This window comes from Dermacentor variabilis, chromosome 9 (assembly GCF_050947875.1).
Source record: "Dermacentor variabilis isolate Ectoservices chromosome 9, ASM5094787v1, whole genome shotgun sequence".
NCBI classification, from domain to species: domain Eukaryota; kingdom Metazoa; phylum Arthropoda; class Arachnida; order Ixodida; family Ixodidae; genus Dermacentor; species Dermacentor variabilis.
Window position 1 is genome coordinate 35,166,891 of NC_134576.1, and position 19,634 is coordinate 35,186,524.

Consider the following 19,634-nt stretch of genomic DNA (forward strand, 5'->3'; position numbering starts at 1 on the left):
GTACATTGTGATTTACATAAGTCACGGACTTAGCGATCGCTTTCTGTAAACTTAATATTAACGCACCACCTTCATAAAGCCATCAGGTATGCGTTTTTAGATGACAAAGCATAAGGTGACCTGTACTTGTTTTCAGCGCTTTCAATAGTAATTGCGCTGGCCACATTGACCAGTAGCAACAGGGCGGCGCCCTAGAGGTTCCCACTTTTCCGGCCCAGCTGTTCCTCTAGAGTTGTTCTACTAACTCTATGGTTTGTTTGATCGTGTGTTATTAGGTTTGCTGTAATGAAATGAGACGTAGTTCGCGAGCACGAAAGTGCCAGAAGATGGCTTGAGTCTCGCTGTAAGCACGCCGTATGCGTGGCGCGCCAGCTAAATGTGGACCAACGATTTTCATGCCGTGGAGTGCGTTCCCTTTGTCTCCGCTGGTTGTCGTGGAAAGCTTGCTGGACGGCGCAAAGAAGTAATGCGTATTATTAGCGTGCCTCAGCTCGTCCACTACCCAGCGGCTTGTTTGCTGCAAGTAACATCGCAGGCGCATCACTGGAAACTTGGAGAGCGCCTTTCGACCTCGCCGTACTGTTGAAACGGTAAGCAATCGTGCTCGCCAACTACACGTGCGTTCATCCGTGTTGTGTGTGCTTCCCGTGTCTGTATAGAGTGCCTTGCGAACGTAGCAAGTGGAACACCCACGTCAACAGTGAACCCTGTGCTGATACTTGCTACGCGCTGGTTGTAAAAATTGTGTACGCAACTCTATTGCCACAGTGCGGAATTGATAATCCTGATAAGCGTTTGCTTCCGCTGAGAAAAGTTTCGGAAATCGTGTTCACCTTGTGCAGCTGTGCGTGAGCTCCCGCCTGTCTGCTAAAGTTGCATAGTTACGACCCGTCTACCTCTTCATCGATTCTTTCTTCAATGACGTTTCCTCACTTATAAATGCTTCGACGTTGTGCACAATCTCTGCTTACGGGGTTTTTGGCTAACGAACAGTTCTAGGGAAAAAATGTAAGCCAATCACAGCTTGCTACTAGTACAGCTTTATTTCCAAGACAAGATGTGTTGACATAACTGACTTAACTAAACATGACAGGGGAACGTTGCCTATACTAAGTAATGGAAAAAACATTAAGATTAGATTGTAATCTGCTGCTACGGCGCGTCCAAAACATTATTTGATGTAGAGGTCCCTATTGTCATGACATTCGATAATTTCAAGCATTTGCTCTCTTTCCACATTAGTGCAGACATTGTTTTCATGACCCTTTTAGGTGCTGATTGCATGTTTTCACGATATCACAGCTTTATTGTGCCACTGCTATAAGCTAACATGGAACTCATTTTGTAGTGGCGAGGCCGTGACCCACAACATAAACTACAAGATCGAGGAGCCCCCAGAAATGCAGACCCTCTGGATATATGGCTGCAGCAGCATGGCGTGTGATCTGGATGGTCATGCCAGGTGTGTATGAAATGTATGTGTTCCAAAAAGGGGGCTTGGTGTCATTCATGGTAAATTTTGTCAACACATTCCATACTGCAGCTTACTAAAGAGACTAAATATTTATGCAACCTTATTGAACTTGCTACCTATTTGTGTGCAAAGCCATTATGCCCACATTATTGTGTTCTGTATAAAACTATACCTAACCTTTCCTGATGTTTAGTATTTCTTTTGCGTAAGTTGCTTACCTGCAAGTTAAATATAATTTTTGCTTTGTACGTAGTGTATTTATGACTTTTTATTGTGGTTTTATTCTTTGAAAACTATTTCCTATGCTGTACCCCTTATTTGCATAATTTTTTTCTGTTTGTGCTACAATCTCGTGCAGTTTTCTGTGCATGTAGGAATTCGAAGTGTAGTGGACTAAATATGTCACAGGTCTAAGCACGTAGTGTGCACACCTTTGTTTATCATTGATATCTTTACAGTTACTTCTTTGTTCCCTTAGTAACAGCCACTGCGAAATACACATTTGGTGAGCTTTAATTTCTTGAAAATTAATATGATGGTCAGTATTTACTATGCTGCATTTACTTCAGTAGTACATAGGCACAGACTGATATGGATACCTTGTGACCTACACAGGATGCCTTTTTTGTTTGTTGCATTAGAAATGGCGGCTCACCCACATGTCTTACTATATATGTGGTATGCCTCATCGATTTCACTTGTCAATTTTTACAGTGGATGAAAACAGATGAACGATTGTAATCCAACATGAAGCCCCGTTGTGGAAATGTACGGCCAAGTTGGATGACCATACTGGTCTTTTAAATGAAATATGGTGGTCTCTTATACACATACGATACCGGCCAGTTTGCCCTATGTACACTTGACCACATGTGAAAGGGATACAGTACGCTGCCTGTGACACACACGCCAATTTTGGTGGTATCTTTCACCGAGCAAGCCTCCCTTGCCTGCTTGCCTTTCTCAATTCTCTTGCACACTGCTGTGCATATAGGCACCCCGACAAGAAAGGCTTGCTTAGATACCACTAAATTTGTCTTGTGTCTGTCAGAGGTAGTGTAGTCTATTCTTGTGATCATGTGTATATTTGGTCAAATGTACATGCAGCAGATTGGCCGGTGCCTCAACACGTGCCTAAGACAGCACCATAATTCACTCCCCGGATCAGTATGTTCGTCCCACTTGACCATGCACCCTTGGGACTGGGGCTGCACACCAGATTTAGACTGTTCATCTGTTTTGTTCAGCTGCGGCAACCAATTGACCAACAAATTCGCTGAGGAATGCCACATAAAAAGACTGGGTCACAATCTGTTTACTGAATTGTCTGCAACCTTCGTAGGAACAAATTTGTTTGTTGCAACTAGTTTTAGGCACGTTATTTCTTGTTAAATTTTCTGCTTGACCTACAGAGCAGTTATGCAATCAATTTTCAAAGAGACATGATTAGTATAATTTTTGTTTTCTGTTTTTCACATGCCATGTTGCAAGAAGGACCCTTTTTAATTAAAACTGAATTAACTTTTCAATTGCAATTGGGAAGTCTTATCATTGCGTTTAGTATACATATCAGTGTACATACCTGTACTAGATTAGAAACTAATTGTTTCAATAACTCAAAAAGCACGAATATACTGTGTCCATTGTATCTGACAGTGACACTGCGACTGTGTTCCAAATACCACTAATTGGCAGTTATCCATCATAATTTGCGAAAACAACTTAAAACATTATTGTTCCCCATACAATGGATACTTACATGCATCATCATGATTGCTCAAGCTCCATGTGAGAAATTTATTATTGGCATATTAAGCATAGTACATACCAACTATGGCTAACCGCGGATGGAATATTAATTTTGTCTACTGCTCAGCAATAGAAGCCAGTAGGTCATTCCCTTCTTTTCAAAAAATTTGTTTCCTATGCACAGTGTGACGTCTGTATAGGACTCTTAGCTCATGGGTGTTCCTGCTTGCTTATCTTATAAATGAGGAATGTGTTGTCATTGCAAGATGAGATTAATGTGTGACTAGGCTGTTGTCGTTTGGAGATGCTTTTTGTCATCAGCAATGATATTCTACTGCCAGGCACATTGGCCCAGTGCTGATGTCACAGTATCTTGGGAAAGTAAAGATATTGTCAAAAATGATTCTCAAAAGAACTGCCGCTGTTTGGCAGAGTGGTGGGGAGGTGGGGTGTTCTGCCACTTTTCTGTTATAATTTTTTTCTGAAATACTGAAATGAAACTTAGCATAATGCTACAACTATATAGATATTTGTGGCATGTTTGTGCCTGCTAATACATTATGGCTGAATGTTCATTACACCTTTTGAAAATTAATTTCAATTGTATTTTCCAGGCTCCAGCGTCGCCGTTACTAGACGGACCAAATGAGGCCAAAAACTAGCCTTTCCTCGCTCCTTTCCTGGGAAGTGAAATAGCAGGTGATCATGTAAGAATGAACTTGCAACATGTGAGCAGTAGCCAAAGCTCCATACACGTCATGCTGGTGGTAGAATGATAAGACAAACCGCAATATTTATTTGTTTACTTATTCACTTAATATTTATTTATTCATATCTCGTGAATACTGTGCAGTTTTTCAGCAAGGAATCAGATAAAATAAAGACATATCATTGCATCAAAGTAAACATGTTATTTGAAAAAGCATAATTCACGTAGCACAGTACCATGATAAAACATTTCCAGACAACTAGTCTGCTTTTGATACGAATTCATGAAAACTGCAAATTTTGAAGAAACAGAGCAGTAAGGTTAACAAATCTTACTCATAACTAAAGAATGAGATCACATTTCTGTTGGACCTAATACCATAATTTAATCTGGCAAATTAGAGATACCATATGCTGCTCTAATATACAATCACTAATTTATGATTAGATGTGCGAAACTCTCAAATATTGCAACAATTTCATGTAAGCTGTAAATTCATATATCAAGTTTGTTGACTTTAGACATAGCAGATGGAGTCTGCAGAACTGTGATATCTCTTTCTGGCACAGAGACGGGGATTAGTAAGCTTCGTGGTGTTATTTTTCTTAAACCTGCCAAATAGTTCTTCCTGCAACAAGTTGAATTCTCAAATGCCACAAACTTCAAATTAGTGCTGTGGTTGTCTCAAAAGTATTTCTGTATTTTGGATGTATTTGAGTAGGAAAATTTACAGAATTAACGAACTTGTGCTAGTTCTTCTTTATTTTTTTACAGTTGCTAACTAAGTCCTTTTCCTTCAGGTTTTGCTATTTTCAGCAAATTTTAATAAATATTGATAGTTTTAATGTAAAACTATGATTTAAACATTTTTAAATGTATCAAACCTCATCAAATTTGATTCCATAGTTGCCGAGAAAAACTATTTACTGTTTATGTGCATTACATAGGAGCTCCTGAGCTAAATCTCTTTTTTAGTCGTTGCGTGTGTCGGTCTGGTTTGTATTTCTCACCCTAATTAGAATATTGGCTCTGATCTCAAAATTGTTTCCCTTACAACGAAATACAAGCTTTTAAACTTTGTACGATATATGCTGTACTGCTCTATGATAACCACTGTTTGCCACATTTTTGCAGGGCCTGCGAGTGCTAATTTTACACATAAACATAGACTAATATGCTGTGTGGTTTCGGTATATGGTGTACTTATCTGTGAAAGCCATTATTTGCCACATTTTCACAGCGACTGCCAGTGTTATTTTTGCACTTAAACAAACTAAAATGCTGTGTCGTTTCATCAGGCTGACACAACATTGCAGTGCACATTCATATCAGTCTATTTTCAGGCTTTAGTATCCAACCGTTCAATGTGCACTGCTGGAACAGGCACTCCTTTTGCAGTTTTAATGGTATGGTTTCTTGTCCTAGTCAAGCCTGTTATTGCCAGGTGTCAACTGTAATCAAGTCTGCCACTGATTCTTTTACCTCATGTTTCGCGTGTTTGCACCACCAGCTTGACCTGAGAAGCATGTTGGCAGCTACAGTTTGTGTGTTGCAAGTTCTAGTCTGAAGCGTGTATGTCACATATATGAAGTATGTATCTAGTCTGAAGTGCAATAAACATTTCAAACTGAATACTTTGTGGTTGTAGCACCAATTATTTTGCCACTGCATTTACTGTAGTCCCTATTGCCTACAGTAGAACTTTGGTAAATTGCAAGTTCTTTACACGTATCGGCCTAGCTTTTATAGGCATTTGCTTGTAGGTACTCGAAAGCAACTGCATAGAAATATTCTATAGAATTTTGTCTTTAGCGTCTCTAAAGCAACTCGATAGAAATATTCTATAGAAATTTGCCTTTAGCATCTCTAAAGCAACTCGATAGAAATATTCTATAGAAATTTGTCTTTAGCATCTCTAAAGAAACTCGATAGAAATATTCTATAGAAATTTGTCTTTAGCATCTCTAAAGAAACTCGATAGAAATATTCTATAGAAATTTGTCTTTAGCATCTTTAAAGCAACTCGATAGAAATGTTCTATAGAAATGAGTCTTTAGAGTTCCTATAAGAATGCGGTGGCCAAATAACTTTTGAAACTCTATAGGAAAATTCTATAGGCAATCAAAATAAACACAATAGAGTTCTATAGAGAACATTCAAAAGACTTTCTAAAAAAACACATAAAAAATTTTTGTAAGGGTAGAGTACTCTTCCTCCTTCAGTGAACATAATATAGGCTGCTGCTGATGATGATGACGTTCTGCGAAATGAAATTTCGGCAGCTCCAAAACTCGCTCAAGATGTGGCCAGTGACAGGGACTTTCGGTAGAATAAGCGCCAAAATTGACGGCACACAAGAAGAAATACAGACAGGACAAGGCGGGACAGACAGGAAGCGCCTTGTCCTGTCTGTATTTCTTCTTGTGTGCCGTCAATTTTGGCGCTTATTCTATCGAAACCTATGAACCAACTAGCCCCACAACGTGTTTTACTGCAGTGACAGGGACATGAGCATGCCTAAAATCAATGTGCGAACGATGCAAGGGCTTCTTAATGATATCGGCTTTTGTTTTTGCAAATGGAAGAGAAATTGTGCGCTCTTCGAAAGAAACGATGTCATCAGGTGGGGACGGCAGTACCTGCGTACCGTCCGAGAATTTCGCACTCAGAAATGGTTCGTACGAGAGCCGCTCAATTTTATAAACGTTATAGCGTGTAGATAGTAAGTAAATTTTTTGTTAACCCAGCAAACTATACGATGAGAACATTGCTCTCCAAACGCAACAGACGCAACGCGCATTTCTCTGTAATTAAGTGGAATCATAAAGGACGCGCCATCCCGACTAGCCCAATACTCCTCAGTGAGGACGCAGTAGCGTCCAGCTTTTCGGTGCTCGCGATAGGAACAAACACACGCGTTTTTGAATGCAGTTTTGTCCATGCATTATATCAACGGAACGCACATTAAAGTGGAAATTACAAACGCAGCTGTTTTTGGCAGCCTCACGTCGAGCATCATCGCATTACAATGCTAGCAATGTCGCTGACGGCACTCTCCTGGCCATCGTTTTACGGCGAAGCGGTTTAGGGCTATTTCTCGTAGGATCGTGTCCGTTTGTTAACACACAACTATAAAAGAGCAAGATAAGCTCCAGCGTCTCTTCTTCCGCAGCTGGCTCGTAGGCGCTTCTCGCCGCCACAGCACGAACGCACTCTTGCAACTGCTCCCGCGTTGATCGTTGTGAGTAATTAAATACATAATTAGTTCATCAATTAATTATTATGTGTTTTGTCGTTGTCATTATTTAAATAAATAAATATTAACTTAATTAATCCCTTAATTCTCAATATATAAACGCAAAGGCTTAATCAATTTTACAGCAAATTACACGGAAGATGTTATGGGATAGTTCCCCAAGGATTCTGCCCGTGTGTACACACAAAACATCCCATACGTGGGTTGATCCAGATGACAATAGAATACCGGGCCGACCCTCGGCCGACGTGAAGCAGGCGTGAGCACTACTCATACGTGAGCTGATCCCTAAGATAGTGCAATGCCGGGCCGATCCTGAAGGTAGTGCAATGCCCGGCCGACCCACGGCGCGGACAAGCAGGCAATAAGCACTCCCCATACGTGGTCCGACCCCGAAGATAGTGCAATGGCGGCTGACTCGCGGCGGAGGTGGTGTAGACATGAAGCATTCCCCAAACGTGTGCTCCTCCCGAACATAGTGCAATACTGAGCCGAACCGCGGCGGAGGTGACAGGCGTGAAGCACACCGCATAAATAAGCCGATACCGAAGATGTGCAATGCGGGGTAAATCCCGAAGACAGCGCAATGGTGGGCAGACCCGCGATGAAGGCGAAGCAGGCGTGAAGCATTCACCACAGGTGGGCCGATGCCAAAGCTTGTGCAATGCCGGCCGACCCGCCGCGGAAGGGAAGCAGGCATGAAGCCCTCCCAATACTGGGCCGATACCGAAAATAGTGCAGTGCCGGCCGACCCGCGGCGAAGGTGAAGCAGGCGTGAAACACTCCCTGTACGTGGGCCCATCCCGAAAATAGTGCAATACCGAGCCTACCCGCGGCGGAGGTGACGCACGGATGAAGCCCTCCGCATACGTGGGGTGATACGGAAGATAATGCAATGCCTCGCCGACCCGCGGCGGAGGTGACGGAGGCGTGAAGCACTCCCCATACGTGGGCCGATACCGAAGATAATGAAGTACGGAGCCGACCCATGGCGGAGGTGATGCTGGTGTTAACCACTCGACGTACGTGGGCCGATCCCAACGATAGTGGAGGGGGAGTAAGACAGAGAGACCCACATACACAGCTTCGCTGGTCATCCTTCTTCACATAGTGTAAGGGCACTGAGCTTAGTATGATGCTTTACCGGTAGGCCTTGGTTGTTGAGTAGCATGAACAAGCGGCCCGTGCTGATTGTTTGATCATAATAGCTGAACAGGGCCCACTGTGTAGTTTCTTCTCCTATCTTGCGAAAGTGCCGTGTTTGTAGCTGATGACATTCTTCAATTAAATTTTATTGTTTGTTCTTGCAGACCTATAGGCTGCGTTTAAGAAAATTGGGCCATTGCCGGCCACACAAAAGAGGAAGTATGGGAGGGTGTGCACGTCACCACACGGGAAAATGCTTTTCGGCAAGGTTGGACAACACCGCTTCGCGCATCAAAAGACAAACAAAGGTGGGTGGCTGATCCTGTCGCACGCCGTTAGCAATGATGGCTTCTTATATGCTGTGTGCCTCGTTTCCCGCTCAGCGATAGTAACTGCTGACTACCGCAAGGAAATCAATGGGCGGCGCTTCGGGAAGTGGTTCACTTAACAGCGTTTCCCTAACATCAAACCACCCAGTGTCATAGTAATGGACAATGCCCCTTACTATAGGCTTCAGCTTGAGAAAATTTCAAGGCCGTTAACACGAAAGACAGAGAAGGTCATCGCATTTTCCCAGGACGAATTAAAGACTGAATTATTGGAGCTAGTGAACCAACACAGAAAGATGTCTTCCGCCTATCGCGTGCATTTTGCTGCTAAGGCTGCCGGTCACGACGTCGTGAGCATTCCTCCATATCATTGAGAGTTTATTCCTGTCTAATATGGAACCAGGTGAAAGGTTACGTCGCTGCTAACAATCAACATTCACCTGTCGGGTGTCGAAAAATGGCTGCATAAAGGCATAAATCTTGTGACAGTGTGCAAGTGACTTCGGGCATGTGCTCATGTTAATAAAATCGACGAGGAGTCCTGGTAACGTGACGGCCTCATGGACGCAAGCCTCGACCAGCTTCTAATTTCAGACGGATGGGTTTCAAGCAGCGAGAGTGATGCGAGTGACAGTGACATGGGTGGAAGGGAAGAGCACACCTGAATGTGAACACAGTCGCAAAAGCCACCGTAACTAGAAACTGTTCAACATAAGGCTGTTAATTTTATTCACAGCAAATATAAGCGCACCGATTCCCCTCCTAACGTGTTAGTTGGTTCTTGTCTTCAGACATTAAAAGCTAGAGCGAGGCAGACCGAATTTAGATTGAAGCAGGGTTTGGGTACGGGCTAGTTGGTATTCCATTGTTTCAACCATCTCTTACAGCGCGTACATAGACAGGGACCAAAAGAACGACGAAGACAAGCGGTTTTGTTCATCGCTTTCTTTACTTCTTCCGGTGTTACTTGTGGGATGCCAAATAACTCTAGACTATTCCCTCTTCTATTACCGTCGTGCGTGCCACTAGTACTGAGTAAATATGGAACTCCTCAGCCACTTGAACTATCTTATCCATATTAGCAAGGATATTGCCGGCTTTGTCTCTTGACGCATACATCTGATTCTTGCCTAAGCGAGAAAGGGCGTCCGCTTCGGAGTGCTTGCGGCCAGGCTTGAGCACTACGTGGATATCATACTCATGCAGCCGCAGGGCTCAGCGACCATGGCAGCCCGAGGGGTCTTTAAAAGTTGACAACCAGCAAAGAGCGTGGTGGTGGGTGGCAACGTAAAAGGGCGTCTATAAAGGTAGGGCAGGAACTTCCCAAGAGCCCAAACTATAAACAGGCACTATTTCTCAGCGTTATTTAGTCTAAGCCTTTGTGAGGGTTCAGCTCGCGTAGGCGACAACATACTCGTTATGACAGGCTTGCTTTGGGCGAGCACCGAACCAAGGCCCGCGCCGCTTGCATCTGTGTGTACCTCCGTAGGTGCCCGGGATTGTAGTGCCGGAGTATGGGAGGAGAGCAATTGGCGTAGTGCCTGGAATGCGTCATCACATTCAGGAGACCAGCTGAACATGTCGGTGCCAACGAAGAGAAGGCGCGACAAAGGAGCGATAACGGTCGCGAAATTGCGCACAAAGCGACAAAAACAAGAACAAAGGCCGATGAAGCTCTGGAGGTTTTTCAGCGACGTTGGCTTAGGGAACTCGGCGACAGCGCGAAGTTTCGCAGGATCAGAGAGGACGCCGTCTTTGGATGCAACATGGCCCGAGATTGTCAAGGTGCGAGCATCAAAGCGACATTTTTTGATACCGAACTGAAGACCAGCCCTTATAAGACATGTCAAAACTTGGCGGAGACGAGAGAGGTGCGCCGAGAAATCTGAAGAAAGCACGACGATGACTTCAAGGTAGCACAGGCATATATATTAAATTTGAGACCGCGAAGTATGGGCAGAGAGCAGGGCTGCATGTACGCGTGAATATGCGCTCGAAAGTTGCGGGTGCACTGCGGAGTCCGAATGGCATGACATTCAAGTCATATAGCCCATCAGGGGTGACAAATGCTGCCTTAAGACGATAGCATGCGGCCATAGTAATTTGGCAGTACCGAGATCTCAGGTCCAATGATGAGAAGTACTCGACGCCTTGCAAACAATCTAGTGCATCGTTAGTTCGCGGTAAGCGGTAGACGTCCTTCCGTATAACTTTGTTGAAACGGCGGTAATCGACACAGTATCGAAGAGAACCGTCCCTTTTGCGCACTAGCACAATTGGAAAAGACCATGGATTGTGGGATGGCTGAATGACGCCAAGCTCGAGCATGTCATTCACTTTGTCGTTGACTGCACGGCGCTATGCCTCAGAGACGCGATAAGGGCGTTGTCCTAGGGGAGGCTGGAATCCGATGTCGACGTGGTAGGAAACACTGCCCGTACGACCCGAGGCGTGTTCCGTACAGTCGAAGAGCGGAAAGTATCTTGGATGGACAGAAGTTGTTCGCAATATTCGAGGAAAAGGTTGGCGTGAACGCACGAATCAACGACCTCGGTAGCCGATTGGGAGCTCTTCGGAAATGGTGTCATCGCACCGAGCAAAAGTACAGAAAAGGAGAGCGGCACGTCCAAAGAATCCGATATGTCAATAGGCTCGACACAGCCGAGGCTCTCGTCGCGAAGGAGAGTGAGCGGGTATGCGAACGAGTTGTTCATGAGCGTAATTGTTGTACCAGCGTCTGCGTCAAGAAAGCCGAATGGAAGCGGTAGAGGTTTGTCGTCACGAAAAGCAGATAAAGGTGTGAACAGCAGCTGGGCGTCGGGCGCCGATTGAGAAAATAAATGGACCGCTGTTCAGGTGCTTGATGGCTGATGAGTATCGGCGGCGTATAAGTATAAAGTCTATTTAATTCTTTTATTTCAATGTATAAACTCCATTTCGTTTCTAGTCTCGCCATTCGGGCTGCTCCATATCCACTTACGGCTATCGCACTTGCGGAAGAAGGTATTCATTATCTGCATATTATTCTGCTCTGCAAACTCTACTAATAACTCTCCCCTGCTATTCCTAGAGCCTATTCCGTATTCCCCCACTCAACTGTCTCCAGCCTGCTTCTTGCCTACCCTGGCGTTGAAGTCGTCCATCAATAAGCGTATTTAGTTTTGACTTTACCCATCACCGATTTCACGTCTTTATGGAAGTTTTCGACTTCCTGGTCATCATGACTGGATGTAGGAACGCAGACCTGTACGAACTTCAATTTGTACCTCATTAAGTTTCACAACAAGACTTGCCACCCTCTCGTTAATGCTATAGAATTCCTGTATGTTACCAGCTATATCTTTATTAATCAGGAGTCCGACTCCTAGTTCTCGTCTCTCAGCCAAGCCCGGGTAGCACAGGACGTGCCCGCTTTTTAGCACTGTATATGCTTCTTTCGTCCTCCTAACTTCATTGTGCCCTATTATATCTCATTTACTGCACTGTAATTCCTCCAATAGCACTGCTACACTCGACTCACTAGATAACGTTCTAGCGTTAAACGTTGTCAGGTTCAGATATCAATACTGGCCTGTCCGGAGCCAAGGATTCTTAGCACCCTCGGCTCCGTCGCAGGTCTGAACGCCGCCGTGATCAGTTGCTTCGCAGCTGCTGGCGATTGAGGGCCGGGATTTGATTGTTGTATTCATATAGGAGGTTGTGGCCAAGTACTGCACCAGGGTGGCCAATCCTGCTCTGGTGAGGGAGTGCGTTACCGGTTCTGGTCACTGGCATCAGGCCGCACTACAGGTCTGTTTATGCAATTTTATCAACACGCGGATTTTTTTTAATACGGTGGAAAATTGCGCGGCGCTGGGATTCGATCCACGGTCCTCTTGCACGCCAAGTGGATGTTCTATCTCTACGCCACCGGTGCAAAGGTTGGACAGCAAAACAAAGGTTGGAGAGAGTCCTGGATGAGAGGGAGCAGCGAGAGCTGGTGGGCCACCTCTTCACGCATGAAGGCTTTGATTTGAGGCAGCAGAAATCCGTAATCAGTCTGCGCGGGAGTAGTCCCCAAACTGGAAAACGAGACCACGGGAGGAACAGTTTGACGGGCGAGCGCTCGTCGCAAGCGTAGTTCGTCGAAACTTTGGCGGTAGGACACTACGGTTGCAACGGCAGTAGGATATTTAGCCAGAAGCATTTGAAAAGCGTTGTCTTCAATGCCCTTGAGGATTTGTTTGATCTTTTCCTCAGTCATAGTTCGGCTCACTCGGTTCCAGAGATCGATAACCTCCTCGATATAGCTAGTGAAATTCTCCCCCGGCTGTCGCGCTCGTTGGCGGAGGCGTTGTTCGGTGCGAAGTTTTCACACGCCCGGACAAAGGCAGTGTTAAAGTCATTGCAGGACGCAATATTGGCCGCATGGTTTCGGAGCCAGAGGTTGGCGACATCCGCAAGATAAAAAAATAACGTTGGTGAGTTTCGTGGGATCGTCCCATTTGTTTTGGTTGCTCACCCATTCGTACGACGAAAGCCAGTCGTCCGCGTCAGTTTCAGCGGTGCCAGTGAACACAGCGGAGTCTCGTTGACGAATGGCACCACAGGTGATAGTGCGAATTGATGAAGGGGGTCGCTCACCGGCGTCGTTTGACATGGTCGTGGTGGTAGCGGCGGCCAGAGTGCGGCTCCGGAGTACCAGGGCGAGGCGTTAGGTTACCCCTTACCTGCACAAAATGCTACGAGGTTTATTTACTATTAGCGAGAACTGAAGTCACGTCGGGTGCAGAGCGGAGAGCAGCCAAGCAATTCCAGCCGAGCGCCAGCACGAGTATGCACAGCGACACCGACCCTTCTGTCTCTGTCTCTCGCACTTAAAAATGTGGCCGCAGTAACGCTTGCGCTATCATCTTCCTTACAATTGTCATAAATTTCAAAGCAATCTATACTTTTCTAAGTGCAGAAGACTCTGCTAACACGCACAATCGCTGCTAATTAAAGCGGTTTAGCTATCGAAACCGTGCCAAGCGTCTGAACGCGCTGGCTTGCACGTCAGGAATGCTTAAGGGCGTTGTATGCGGCTTGTTGGTGCATACGATCGTGGTGCGTGATCCGATGTGAAGGACCACAACGGACAAAGACAGAAACACAAACACAGTACGCCACTTCCCACAATGTTTGATCACGAAGAAACGTCACTAATTTATACAAGGGGCCCTATCACACATTATCTTACGTATTCGTGTTCACGTAAAGCAACCCTTCTTGCAATAATGAGATTAGTGCCACACTCACATACCTATCCCTTGACTCAATGATGTTTTTGTCTTCAATGACTAATCTAACCCATTTGCCGTGCCTTTTGGCCACCACAGCGCAAGCGTGAGAAAATTTGGCTTACATTTGGAACCCCGACAAATAATTCCCAGGTGGCCCTCTGTCCCAATTCTAACAATGTATTTATCTTGCGTCAGGCTATCATTCAAACATTCTTCGTTTATTCCACTATATTTACTACCATATGGCAAAGAAATTTCATAAACGAACTCCCGCCTGACAATCGACGTATTTATTTCCGTTGTTTGTGACACAGACCGGTGCCTTGCGGCGAAAAGGTTGGTCCTGCAGAGCCTACAAAGCTTGCATGGGGCGGAAAACACCACCTTTACTTCAGCTCGCTCAGCAATCTTCTTCTAATTGTGCAACATGTGCTGTATGTATTGTTTGATGGTTATCTTCGCCAGGTGGCTCCTGGGCCAGTTGACGGGTTCGCGACTTCTTCAGGATTTTTGTAGCGTGAGCGACACTGGCCGAGGTTGAGAAGTTTCGCGTGGCTCCTGGAGACCCGTCCTGCGCATGCGCTAGGAACAGTGACGTCACACGGCGCACAGCTGGCGCACGGTGCGCATACCGGCACAGCTGGCGCCGCTTTGCGCATTCCAGAGGAGGGACGTCATAGCTACGGCAGACGCACTGGCGCCCGCCCGTGCCCAGCTGTGCGCCTGCGTTGCGCAGTAGCCAAGTCTGACGCTGCGCTGGAGCCGCTTCATAGCGCCTCTCATTTTGTGGGCATGCGCAGAGGTATCATTGGGGGTATACATATAGCAGGGCGTTTGCCAGCGTGGTATAGCCATGGAGAAGGAGAACGAAATTGCTGCTCAGCGGCGCAGAAGAGCGGAGAACCTTAACTCATTGGATCGGGAAGTGGTTGCCTGGCATTTAGTGGTTGAGCGAGGAAGAACGAACAGAAGAAGGCTAAACGTGCTGCGGAGACATCGGAGCAAAGGGAGGAACGACTAGCCAAGCGGCGTCGCCAGGAGGCTGGGCGACGTGCCTCAGCTCACGCTACGTATATCCTGGCATATCCGAGGTAAGCCACTGCTAATTTTTTGTACAGCGGAAACTAGAACAAGTTGTAGGTAACCTGGAGTTTTGCCCAATGGGTGCCCTATTCCATTCCAATTGGAGGCCGGGCAATCAGAACTTGCCGCAAATCAACTTCTGCCAACCAACTTGCCGCCTCGCTACTAGATCGGGCGACGTACGCAGGATTTCATTTTCTTCGGCGGAGGGGGGGCGAGTTTAATAAAGAAAGAGAGGGAGATCACGAAAGGAGAATAACAGCAAGGAGCGCAAAATACAATAGGACAAAAATAGCTTGAACAAGGAATCGACCAAATACAAATCTTTTAAGATGTAAATTCGGGACACCATGGGCATTCTTTACATGATGTGCAAGTTTTGTTTTTGTTTTTCTTTAGAATATTTCACAACGCTTGATTGACGTGGTGCGGACAGACCTCGAAGTCACGTAGGCTTGGTGCCTGGCTTGGGTCAGTAAAGTGCGTTGCATCTGCATTCCAACGCACTTGTTCAAATGTATGTGATGCGAAGCTTTCATGAAGTAGTCAATAAAACTTTTTAATCTTGCTCCTTTCACTCCTTCATACCCGCCGTGGTTGCTCAGTGGCTATGGTGTTGGGCTGCTGAGCACGATGTCGCGGGATCGAATCCCGGCCACGGCGGCCGCATTTCGATGGGGACGAAATGCGAAAACACCCGTGTGCTTAGATTTAGGTGCACGTTAAAGAACCCCAGGTGGTCAAAATTTCCGGAGTCCTCCACTACGGCGTGCCTCATAATCAGAAAATGGTTTTGGCACGTAAAACTCAAATATTATTATTATTTTCTCCTTCATGTTTGGCGAAATAGGAACTGGCGCGCGCATGTGTTCTTGTGCGCCCTTGCTACGCAATGCGACAAACATGTCGCATAATTTCAAGAATATTGCGATCATTTACATTGCCCACACAGTGTTTTATTCATTGGTTAAGTTATCTAGAATATGTAATCGTGCTAGAATCAAGGCAAGATGTCGACACCGCTTGTAAGATGGGTCAATACAGCATTGGGAGTGTTTTGTCCTTCCTCTCGTCCTTAGCTCTTAGGCTCACTTACACGCTCGCTAGGGGCGTTAGGCATGCGTATTCCTTTGTTCCATGCAAATTAGGTGCTGTTTAACGGCTGCCGTTATCTTGTCCGAAGTTGTACGTTTGCCATAGTGGCAGCCGCATTAATGTCGGATTACAAGAACACAAGTATGCCCTTACGAGTTACGAATCATGGCGAAAATTGCGGCTACGGGCTTATTTTCGGTAAGCCCACCATTCTTGCTCGGAAGACGTATTCAGCATAACCATGAGATTATTCAAGCGCTTCACATTTGTATACTTCAGTATGACTGCATACGACGAATGTCGATGGCACTAACACGTGAAGAAATAGAATATCGCTCGCATTCATGCGGCTGCTGGTCCTGGTGTTCTTGCGGCTGTGTGAGAACATGTCTTTTATGTCTTGCTATTGCTCTTTCAATTTATTATCATTCTGCTTTGGAATCTACGTTCTTTGTCCATGAGGTGGCGCATATGACAGGTTTGTATTGTGCTGATATTAAGGGTTTCGGGATTTGTGCGAAATCATCCTGTTAGGCGACATGAATGCCCACATGCAGGATCCAGACGCTTATACTGACAACAACGGGAAGCTAATGCTAATATCTGTGAGCAACCTTACTTTATTCCATGGGAAGTTGGATATCGGCAATCGATCATTGATTACTGTCTGATGACAGACGGTATTTATGATAAGCACAGAGAAGGTATCACTGACGAGGAATGATATAGCAACTTAGAGAGTCACCATAAACGTATCATTTTTAAAATAGAATATGTAAGCGCATGGTGCGAGGAATTGCCAGTCCAAATTTGAACACAGAACAAATAACAAATATAGCCACAGGAATCGAGAAAGAACTCGGCAAATTGCCATGTAATGAGTGAGAAAGAATAAAGTCAGGAAAGGCGGCGGCGCAAAACACACAAGGATGAAGACGAGATGACAAGGATGAGCTCTTAACTTCCAACAACATTATTGTGAATGTTTCACGAATGTATATGTGCTGTACGAGTAAGGGGTTATCATCTGCGGGTGCCTAACTATCCAAGCTTTTTGTCTGAAAGCGTGATGGAGGCCATGATGAAATATCCCCTCGCCAAGTCTAGAAACTCCTTCAGATTCTGCTATTTCTGCAACTTTTCAATATTACCGTGTCTTTCTTGCGCTGCCGCTTTTTTAAATATGTACCGGCACGCCCAATTCGCCACAGTAACCGAGAATATGTTGAGCTTCCAAGTGCTATGTCGAGAGAAATAAGGAAAGAGGAGCGACATGTTAGAACGGAAAAACTGGTGGAACAGGGAGATACGGAAAGCGATAGACGAACGACATAATGCACCACGAGAACATAGAAGGGCGAGAAAAGCGCAATTGCCTCAGGTTGAAATGGATGGAAAATAGGAAGTATAGCGGTAGAAATAATATTTTGTTCAAATATTGGTTGACACAAAGATAAAAGGTGCAAGTGAATGTTGGTTCTCAGTAATAGGTGACAAAAAGAATGCCGGACCTTGAATATTTTGGAACCACATAAACTTATTAGGCACATACTCTGGCACACCGCAACGACATATCAAAGACGAAGATGTAAACAGTTCTGAAGAGGATGCGGCATTAAATTACATACGAAAAATAGTAGCCGGATCATTCCAAGGCAATGACAAGTTTGTTTTGAACAAAAAGAAGAGCCTGAACGAGAAACACATGACAAAGGAGCTGGTGCTGTTAAATTTTAGCTGGAGGAAAGCCGAAGAGAAAATTGCTAAGCGCACAGCCACAGGGCTCGACGAAGTTCCCGTTAGGCTGATTAATGAACTAGGACCAAAAAGTAAGGAAGCTCTGGTGAAAGCAGTGGAAAGAACTTTAAAAGTTAGACCAATACCTAATACTTGGCGACAAAGTAGAATGAATTTAACTTTAAAGGTAGGAAGTAATCACAGGGGCTCTTTATTTTTCTCTTAGGAGGTGAACGACGAATGCCTACTCTTCCTCCTCTTATCAGTCGCCTCTTTCACTTGGCATCTTCTCTTTCTCTTCTTCATGTTAGTCATTACTGCTCTCAACTAATCATTTTCAGTCATTTGTAATCACTTGTGGATATTACAAGCCGTCGTTAGACATCTTGGTCATAACATAGTCATTAGAAGTCATTACAAGTCATTACAAGTCATTTCACTCATTAGTTATTACTGGTCATTACTAAGCATCTTGTCATTTTAATGAATTTCTACTTAAATTGAGGACGACACAACGAGCTACGGAAAGAAGAATGATGGATGTAACGTTAAGAGATAAGAAAAGAGCAGATTGAGTGAGGGAACAAACGCGACTTGATGACATCTTAGTTGAAATTAAGGAAAAGAAATGGGGTGCATGGGCAGGACGTGTAATGAGGACGGAAAATAACCGATTGTCATTGAGGGTTACGGACTGGATTTCAAGGGAAGGGAAGCGTAACAGGGGGCGGCAGAAAGTTAGGTGGGTGGATGAGATTAAGAAGTTTGCAGGGACAACATGGCCACAATTAGCACATGACCGGGGTAGTTGGAGAAGTATGGGAGAGGCCTTTGCCCTGCAGTGGGCGTAACCAGGCTGATGATGATGAATGAATTGTGGTCGTCGCAAGTCGTCGTTAGACATATATTTTTTTTATTAACATACCCTAAGGGCCCTTTACGGGCATTACATAGGTGGTTAAAAAAACAATAAAGTAATCATATTGCATGAGACTGAAAAATCAGAAAGCATAAACAAACATGCGCTCAGGAAAACATGGAACATATCTGGATAAAAGAAATGTTTGAGAACCCACACACACGTGGACCACAATGCTCTAGACAATGTGAAAAAGAATACGCTTCTGATAATAATCTATTAACGACCAGCAGACTCATTAAATTGGTGTATAGCGCCGTGCAGGTCGGCCACGAGTTCAAATAACTGTGACTCGGAGGAACGGCCACGCAAAAATCCGTGTTGGTTTCCAAAAAAAAGTTCTGCTGACGGAGGTACTTCATTGTTGCTGATGATATGATGGGTTCCAGAATTTCGCAAGGTGTACTAGTTAATGAGATTCGCCTGTAATGTGAAAGGACAGAAGAATCTCTAGAATTAAATATAGTAATAATGCATGCGATTTTCCAAGCGTCAGGCACAATTCTTGTGTCAATGGATTGCTGAAAAATTAGGACGGATATGCGAGCTATCGCTGGTTTCACTAATTTGAGTAGTTTTGGACATACGTCATCGGGTCGAGGGGCTGAATTACTCGGCAAACGATCAATAGCTTGCTCAATGCCTTCCTGCGTAATTAGGATGTCATTCATATCCGCGTCTGTACTAATAGCATTATAACCGGTGGAAAGTGGTGTTTCGTTAGTAAACACCGAACTAAAAATTAGGTTCAATTCGGTGGCAACCACACACGGCTGTATAAAATCACCGTCTTTTACTATTGCTATCAGATTAGATGAAAGAGGCTTAGGATTGACTACTTTCCATAACATTTGAGCATTGCTTTTAAACAAAGTT

At 44.8% G+C, this 19,634-nt stretch overlaps 1 long non-coding RNA gene across 2 annotated transcripts; it reads left to right on the forward strand.

The window, feature by feature from the left end:
- Positions 1-257: 257 nt before the first annotated feature.
- Positions 258-5,566, forward strand: LOC142592601 (uncharacterized). 2 transcript variants are annotated; one of them, XR_012830733.1, is made up of 3 exons: positions 258-590; positions 1,349-1,475; positions 3,838-5,566. It is a non-coding gene; the product is annotated as an uncharacterized LOC142592601 (long non-coding RNA). The 2 variants fall into 2 exon arrangements; XR_012830732.1 differs by having other exon boundaries at positions 1,349-1,462.
- The last annotated feature ends 14,068 nt before the right edge of the window (positions 5,567-19,634 follow it).